Genomic DNA, 9592 nt, shown 5'->3' with positions numbered 1-9592 from the left:
AAGGATACTCATTTGTGTCATCAGACTGGCCATATTTTTGGCTATGGGGTTGTTTGAGTCCAAAGCCACAGAGTGAACTACAAGAGTGATCGTGGAGTCTCTTGTCATCCATCCTGAGTTTTGAGCCATTTTATCAAGTAGGATCTTGCATTCTCTGAATGATTTGCTCAAAAATGCTCCCCCCGCTGAAGCATCAACATTGGCCTTTAAGGTGTCTGCCAATTCCATGTAGAACCTCTGCCCCAACATCTGATCTGGAATGCCATGATGTGGACACTTAACCAGCATACCCTTGAACCTCTCCCACATTTCTTGTAGTGTTTCTGTTGGTCTCTGCCTGTAGCTCAATATCTCATCAATTTGTTTGGCAGTCTTATTGAGTAGGTAAAACTTGTTCACAAATTGCTTAACTAATTCCTCCCAAGTATTGATGGAGTTTATGGGGAGTGAATTAAGCCAAGTCCGAGCTTCTCCCGTCACCGAGAATGGGAACAACAACAACTTTATTGCTTCCGGTGTCACATTAGGTTGCCTTTGCGTGACACATATCGACAGGAAATTTTTCAGAAGCTGCCGAGGATCTTCAACGTAAGACCCTGAGAACAGTCCCTTGTTCTTCAACAAATATAGCATGTTGTTTGTGATTTGAAAAGATTCTGCTTGTATCTGAGGGACTGCAATTGCGGTTGCTAGATTTTCGGCGGTGGGTTATGCCCAATCATACAATGCTGCTTCAGGCACAAGAGGCACCACACCCTGATTGTTCGGGTCATTCGCATTGACTCAGGATGTGATAATGCTTCGAACAATTCACCAGTTCTTGAGGAGTTTCTAGGCATGCACCTGTAACACCCAAGACTACAAACGTTAGAATTTCAATGTATTTAGTTTAAAATGAAGAAAATTGACTACACTAAGAATTCTTGCACATCTTTTGGCTGCAATTAATAACATCGTTTGTTCCCCGACAACGTTGCCAAAATTTGATCACGCCCAACTATGCCTTATAAAAAGGACTAAGCGGTCGTTGCAAATATATTCCGGTCAATAAGTCCGGAGTCGAATCCCACACGGAATTAACCTATTAAGCACAACTACTAGACTCGTACAAATTCATGCAATCAATATTCAGGAATATTTAAATAACAAATTAGATGTTTACTAACTAAATATTATGTAATGAAAATGCAGTAATTAATAACTAACTACAAACAGGTTGTAGACAAGAATTGGAATGATCTAAGGTTATGATTTCCCCCTATTGTCGAAATTCTTTTCTCTACGTTTCCTATAAATTTGCCTAAGTTTTTTCTACCGATCATGAGCGCTCTGAGTGTCATAATTCTCTCCCGAGTAACTACCACAATTTACTGGACATATTCTTCCGAATTACGCTAGCTGGTACTAAGTACGGCTCACTCAGATCGCACCAAGCTTTTGTTATTCCTAATCCCACCTTTAAAACCTCTGTATTGATCCCTCATATACATTAAGAGTGATGTTGTTCAACAACTACATAAATATGCACTCTCTTCCGAGTAATACACACTAAACATGCACAGTCGATTGAGAGCTCTTCAACCAACCATAATAATAGCGCAGTTGAATAAATAGAGAAAATACTACGACAAATCTATATTAACATAACAAGAAATTCATCCTATAATAGGTTCCATCAAAACCCTAGATTAGGAGTTTAACTACTCATACTCGTAGTAACAATATCCCAAATATTTTTCATAACTAAATTACTAAGTAAAGATGAAAGAATGGAGAAATCGATGATTCTATCTCCCAACTAGTGTTCCACGAGCTATTCTTGCCTCTGGTCGCAAAGCTCCTTCAAAAGTGGTGTTTTATGTCTATTTATATGTGTAGGAAAAGACCTAAACGACATAGGTCAAGTCCTAGTCAAACCAGGAGACGAAATAAGCCTTCAAAATCCAAAGTAAGCGTGCCTCAGACCATGCCTTGTGAGGCTCCACGCGAGATGAACCTCGCCTAACACTGTGCGCCGCCAGCTCCCACGCGAGCTCGAGCTCGCCTCACCCTTCATGACGCCTGCTCCTACGCGATCTCAGAGGCTCGCGTCGCCAGCTTCCACGCGAGATCAAAGGGTCGCCTCGCGAGCTTCTTGATCTTTTCACTGCTTAATGCATTCTTTCTTCTTTCCACAGTTTTCGAGCACACTTTATTCTTTAAATCTTCCTTTTGCTCTAATTTCATCTTCAATTCACCTACACATAAAATAGACTTCATTATGCGCAAATATAGTATAGTTTAATATTAAAGCACATAAAATGCAAGGTAATTAATGTACTAAAATATAGAATTATAGCCACACATCACAACCCCAGCCCAGATTCCCCTTCTCGATCGAGAGAGTGGCTTCGCAACCGCGAAGCACAATGCACGAGGTGACATCTGAAGCTCAAAAACCAGAAATTCTAAGTCTGAAATGGTCCATAACCTATCCGAAACTCACCTAGCCCTCAGGGCTCCAAACCAAACATGCACACAAGTACAAAAATATCATACGAACTTGCTCTCACGATCAAAATACCAAAGTAACACCTAGGACTACGAATTGGACACCAAAACGAATGAATTTTTCAATAAAACTTAAGAAATTTTGTTTAACAACCAGACATCTGAATCATGCCAAATCAACTCCGTTTTGCACCGAATTTTGCAGACAAGTCATAAATACATTAATGAACTTATACTAAGTTCCGGACTCGGTAGCAAGAAAGTCAAACTTCGGCCAAACTTGGAATTTCTTTAAACTATTAAACTTCAAATTTTCAAGAAATTGCGATAAATCAAGCTAGGGACTTCCGAATTTGATTTCGGGCATATGCCCATATCCCAAATTACGATATGGACCCACGGGGACCGTCAAAATACTGATCCGAGTCCGTTTGCTCAAAACATTGACCGAAGTCAACTCAAATGAGTTTTAAGGCACGATTTCACATTCTAATCAATTTTTCACACCAAAACCTTCTGAAAAAAGACACGGACTGCGCACGTAAATCGACAAAAGCTAGACGGAGCTATTCGAGGTTTCGTGGATTAAGCATTGTCAAGAAAATTCAGCCCAAATGGGAGAATTGTTAGAAATTTGTTCTTATTTTCTTGCCTTATTTAAATTTATTCCTTTATTTGAAGGAAGGGTAGAATATTAACCATAATTATTTTACTTTTCCTTAAAGGACAATATACATCTTTTCCATATTTGACATATTCTTTATGTAGAAAAATATTGTGACCTCTATAAATTGAGGATCTCTCATTCACACACAACACAATAGCATCCACAATGTAGTCCTTAAGAGAGTCTTGTTTATGGAGAGATTTTCTCTCAATAGTTTTTTTCTTTTATATTAGTTTTGTCATATGTAGGTCAATTGACAAAACTATATTAAAGTTTTATCACCAAGGTTTGCATTATTAATTTCTGCATGACGCCTTATTATTTTCGATCCCAACAGTTTGAACAATCTCGGTTAATTGTTTTCATTTGATAAGAATCAATACAATCTTTGTAAGTCTCCTCCTCCGAATGAAATTCAATGGGATCCAAAGAGACCACGTCTTCATCCATAAGATCCTAAGCACCTGAATCGGTCAAAATTTTAATTCTATCGGAACTACTTATTTTTCAAATGATATCCACATGGTTCACAAATATTTGTTTTTTATTTAAAAAATTTATTTTAATTTAATCCATAATAAATTTTCTGTTGAACCCACAAGCCTGTATTTTTGAGTTACATCGAGACCATTAGAACTTTCTCTTATAGTTAAATCACTGCATTTGTGCGAGTTCGTAACTGAAAACCTCGTTTTTACTATTATTTTGACTTTCATCGCCACAAATGACCATAAAAACATAATTGTTATCGTAATTCTCACTACCACAAAATAATTATTTATGTGATTACTCTAATTATATTGTGTATCATACGAGTAAGAATTATAGTAGGGATCTTCGCCCCTAAATTCATAGTTTAGATAACTCGAGTTGTGATAACTATAAATATAAAAAAAAATCTAGTTCACTCATAAAAGAATGATCGATGTCAATCTAAAAAAATAATTTTCAATATCAAAATAAATGGATTAATTGTCTCAATTCCTATTACTAACTAAAAAAATGTCATCATAGATGAAATTCTGAATGCATGTAATGCCGAATAAACAATCAACGTTATTGCAATTAGAATTATCATGATTTCTCCAACTATGAATGGTATTCATATTTTGATTTGGATCTTTAATAGTATTTTTTTTATAGGACCAAGAAGGCCCATTGATTTATTTAGCTCACACCTTCATTTGAACTACTTAAATAACATCGAATTAAATCACTATCTTTCTATAGAGTTTTCTTGGCCCCTATTTGCATGAAAATACAATAGATGAATAGTCATTCACTCTAAAATTATTTATTTGAGTATCTTATTTTCTATCAGACTAAGCATAGAAATTCAATTACTAGAATTATTAACTAATAAGGATTATGAGTATTGAAAAATAATTATAAATTTCGGGGAACACTTCATTATATATTAATATATTGAAACCCCCTTTATATTATTAAAAATATATAATAATATAATAATACTATCCAGGATTTTGATACATTTCGCAATCGAAAAATCTCTACTGGTGCAGGTGCTATCCAAGAATAATTAGCCGATCTAGATTAATAAATTATTATACATAATTTGTTGTTATAATGTGAAGAATTGGATAGAAAGATTGAAAAGCTTGAAGAAGAAAGACTTTTTTGGTTAGATATGTGAAATTGGCTACACATTTTAATCGAACAAATATAGAGCCAAAATGGATGATTTGTGTTTATTACCAGTTTTTTCTCTTGAGTTGAGACCGACCATTCAAATATATTGGGGTAAAATAATGAGCTCAGATATTAATGAACTCTATAGAGAGTTATCTGTCGAAATAATATCCTTACCGATCTATTAACAATAAGTAGATCTACGCCAGGAGAATTCGTAACATAGCAGGAGAAATTAGTACAAGAAGCCATAAATACACTTCTTGATAATGGCATACGGGGAAAACCAATGAAGGATGGTCATAATAAAGTTTACAAGTTATTTTCTGATATAATTGAAGGCAAAGAGGGAAGATTTTCGTAAGACTCTGCTTGGCAAATGAGTAGACTATTCAGGACGTTGTCGTGGGTCCTTCATTTTCATTACATCCATGTGGATTGCCTCGTGAAATAGCAATAAAACTTTTTCTGTTATTTGCAATTTGTGGTCTAATTAGACAACATCTTACTTCAAACATAAGAGTTGCTAAGAGTAAAATTCGAGAAAAAGAGCCATTATTATACTGCAATAAGTCTCGAAGTCATGTGCGAGTTTATTATGACCTAAAACCTATTGGAAAAATTGGTTATGGAGAATATGATTTATCAAAGCTTGAAGCGTGTCAATGACACTGCCCTTAAGGATATTTCACCTACACAATAAAGAAAAAATTAGGCGTATCCCCCAAGATTCAACAAGCTCTTCCAATTATTAAACTGGGAACAGAACTAGCAGAAAATTTAATAAAGAAACCCAACATATAGGAGGAAGAAAAAGATTCAGAAAGTTGTGTCAGAAATTTATGTCTCTAACTCTCCAAAGACCATGTTTATATATGTATTAATCCAGCGCTAGTTTCCTACGGCTAGTTAATGGCTAATATCTAATGACTAGTTTGACTATTTTAAGATGAGAGAAAGTTGATAAAAATAATGTACACTTCCTTTTTAGATACCCACAAATTCCAATAATCCCCCACATATCTCAAAATGAATATAATAATAAAGAGAGAGATTATAAATTACTGGGTTTCGAGTATAATAAAATTCATCTGGTGTCTTATAGACTATGAACAAGAAATAGATAAAATAAGTTTTAACTTACAGAATAATTGGTGAAGTTGACAACTTCTATGAACCAAAAATTCTTGTTGTAAGCTAGAGATCTTATTCATCATATTACACCCCCACAATTTCTGTTGTTATCGCAGTTTTGTGCTAATACGCCATGCGCGCCTTGTATTCATGAGTGTTCTGGAAATTTTGCTATAAATTTAGTAAAAATGACCCCACTCCACACTCATATAGGTACATCCATCAAGTATATTCTACAATGTAACCACCTACAAACGGCTATAGATTATTGGATTAAGAGTTTAATAACTCAACCTCACATTCCTTGCAGTTTTGCACTATATACACACCATATGAAGAGACATATTTTAGTAATGCATGTTTGATTAACTAATGACTTGTTATTACCTATATGAACCTACTTCATGGGATCTCCAAACATGTAGGTTGGGTTACCATCATTGTTGATACATCTCAAATTGGCTTTTATGGTTGGGGAGAAGGTTTTGCTGAAGGTATCACCCATGAAGGGTGTTATGAGGTTTGGGAAGAGGGGCAAGTTGAGCCTCCGGTTCATTGGGCCTTTTGAGGTGCTTCAGAGGATTGGGGAGGTGGCTTATAAGCTTACCTTGCCACCCAGCTTATCGAGTGTACATCCAGTGTTTCATGTTTTCATGCTCCGGAAGTATATTGGAGATCCGTCCCATGTTTTAGATTTCGGCACAGTTCAGTTGGAGGGTGATATGACTTATGATGTGGAGCCGGTGGCTATTTTGGATTGGCAGGTTCGAAGGTTGAAGTCAAAGGATATAGCTTCAGTGAAGGTGCAATGGAGAGGTCAGCCTGTGGAGGAGGCCACCTGGGAGATCGAGCGGGAGATGCGGAGCAGATATCCACGCCTATTCGAGACTCCAGGTATGTTTCTAGACCCGTTTGAGGACGAACGGAAGTTTAAGATGAGGAAGATGTAACGACCTGGCCGGTCATTTCGAGAGTTATAGCCCCGTTTTACCCATTTCTACTTTTTTTTGTGTTATTCAGCTATATTATGTTATATCAGGTCAGTTGGTTCGGGTCCTGAAGGAACTCGGAGTGAAATGAGACACTTAGTCTCATAATTGAAAATTTTAAGTTAGAAAAGTGGACCGGATATGGACCTATGTGTAAACGATCTCGGATTTGAATTCTTATGGTTCTTTTAGCTTTGTTAGATGATTTTGGACTTAGGAGTGCGTTCGAAATGTTATTTGGAGTCCGTGGTAGAATTAGGCTTGAATTGGCGAAATTGGAAATTTGGCGATTTCGGTCGACAGTGGAAAACTTGATATCGGGGTCGGAATGAAATTCCGGAAGTTGGAGTAGGTTTGTGGTATCATTTTTGACGTGTGTACAAAATTTGAGATCATTCAGATGTGGTTTGGTTGGTTTCGGCATCGGTTGCCGAATTTAGAAATTTAGAAGTTCTTAGGCTTGAATTCGAGGGTAATTTGGTGTTTGGATATTGTTTTGAGTGTTTCGAAGGTTCGACTAAGTTTGTATGTTGATATATAACTTGTTAGTATTTTTGGTTGAGGTCCCAAGGGGCTCCGGGTGATTCCGGGTGGTTAACGGATTTGTCGAAGTTGGAATTTGTAGTTGGAGCTGTTGCTACTGCTATTTTTGCACCTGTGGAAGAAAGCCTCGCAGGTGCGAGGCCGCTGGTGCGAGTGGGTAGTGCACATATGCGGGCAACGCTGGACTAGGCAGGTTTCGCAGGTGCGAGTTGAAGGTCGCATCTGCGAGCCCGCAGGTGCGAAACCTGGGGAGCAGATGCGGAAAGGGGAATGCTGGGTAGGCTTCGCAGAAGCGGAGGAAAATGCGCAGATGCGCCTTCGCAGGTGCGACGATGTTGCCGCAGATGCAGAGCCTGGGCGTGTAAGTGAGTTGCGCAGGTGAGGCTCCTTGGACCGCATGTGCGGTCGCGTGGGTGCGAGAAAATGGCCGCTGGTGCGAAAAACCTGGGCAGAAACCATAAATAGAACCCTTCACGATTTTGGTGCATTCTTCACCATTTCTATTCGGTTTTTGGAGCTTCTGGGAGAGATTTGAAGAGGGAATCAAGGGGGTTTCATTGAGGTAAGTTACTTGAGCCCTAATACTTGTATATATGGTGATTTTCCGTTGTTTAATCATGGTAATTAGTGAAAATGAGGGGTTAGGGCTTGGAATTTTTGGAAAGTAATTTAAGGATTTGAAGAACCAAACGATGTCGGATTTTGATGAATTTGGTATGGTTAGACTCGTGAGTGAATGAGCTTTCTAGTTTTGTAAATTTTGTCGGATTTCGAGACGTGGGCCTGGGGCCCGGGTTTGAGCCAATTTCGGGTTTTGGTCTAATTTTGAAGCTTTTCTTGTGGAATTCATTCCATTAGCGTATAATGATGGTATTGTACTGTTTGTGAATAGATTTGGAGCATTTGGAGGTTGAGTCCAGAGGCAAGAGCATTGCGGGGTAGAGATTTGGCCGGTTTGAGGTAAGTAACGATTGTAAATCTAGTCTTGAGGGTACGAAACCCTGGATTTTGTATTATTCTACTATTTTTAGTGACGCACATGCTAGGTGACGGGCGTGTGGGCGTGTACTGTTGAGGATTTGTGACTTGGTCCATCCCGTAGCAATTGTGAAGTTGCATACTTTGTTGAAACCATATGATACTTATATGTTTTAGAAAGAATTTATGTAAATTGGGCTGAATGCCATGTTTGGGCCTTGCGCCAATGGTGTTTGAACCCTTAGGGGCAGTTTCTTACCATCCTCTCATTGTTTTTGATTGAAAATCTATACTCAGTCATGTTTATACTTGTTTACCGCATAACTCAGTTTTATGACTTTATTTTGATGCATATAAATGTTTTGGGCCGAATGCCCTATTTTACTGAAATGCCCTAGTGGCTTGAGAGGTTTATAACTGAGTGAGGCCGAGGGCCTGATTTGTGAGGATGAGTGTGGATCGGGGCTGCCCGTCTGCAACATACTTTATTATTATGGCACGTGAGTTGTTCGTAGAAATAATAGCGCTTGGGTTGAAGGAGCCCCTCCGGAGTCTGTACACACCCCCAGTGAGCGCAAGTACTTACTGAGTGCGAGTGTTGAGTGCTAAGTGACTGGGAGGCATGAGTGATTGTGAGGTATGCCCGAGTGGCAAGAGTGATTGTGAGGTATGCCCAAGTGGCACGAGTGACTGTGAGGTTTGCCCGATGGGCTGTTTATGAGTGATGTTTTGCCCGAGGGGCTGTTTATGATTTCATCATTTTTGCTCACCTTTGCATTTTTCCTCTGTCTAAAAACTGTTGAAAAATATCTTTAATTTTTTTTTTACTAGAACTGTGTTAAACGAGATGTTTTGATTCAAATCCTGATTTTTAAAGGCATGTGGTATTTTTACTGATATTTTCCGATATGAATGTTATATGCTTTATTGCTCGTCACTACTGCTCAGTCTTTATTTATTGTTGTTACTTACTGAGTTGGCGTACTCACGTTACTCCCTGCACCTTGTGTGCAGATTCAGATGTAGCTGGACATGGTAGCAGTTATTGAGTGTTCTGATTGCAGATTTTCTTGGAGATATCAAGGTAGCTGTTTGGCGATCGCAATCCCTGCTCTTCTCCCTCTTATCTTCCTCTAGTTGT

The 9592-nt window shown here is 38.2% G+C and overlaps 1 non-coding gene across 1 annotated transcript; it reads left to right on the top strand.

Annotated features, from left to right (window-relative positions):
- Positions 1-259: 259 nt before the first annotated feature.
- Positions 260-366, top strand: LOC117275956 (small nucleolar RNA R71). The gene has a single exon (XR_004506180.1). It is a non-coding gene; the product is annotated as a small nucleolar RNA R71 (small nucleolar RNA).
- The last annotated feature ends 9226 nt before the right edge of the window (positions 367-9592 follow it).

The sequence above is a fragment of the Nicotiana tomentosiformis genome, chromosome 5 (assembly GCF_000390325.3).
Source record: "Nicotiana tomentosiformis chromosome 5, ASM39032v3, whole genome shotgun sequence".
Classification (NCBI taxonomy): Eukaryota; Viridiplantae; Streptophyta; class Magnoliopsida; order Solanales; family Solanaceae; genus Nicotiana; species Nicotiana tomentosiformis.
Note: the sequence above shows the minus strand (reverse complement) of the source record. Positions and strands in the feature narration are given on the sequence as shown.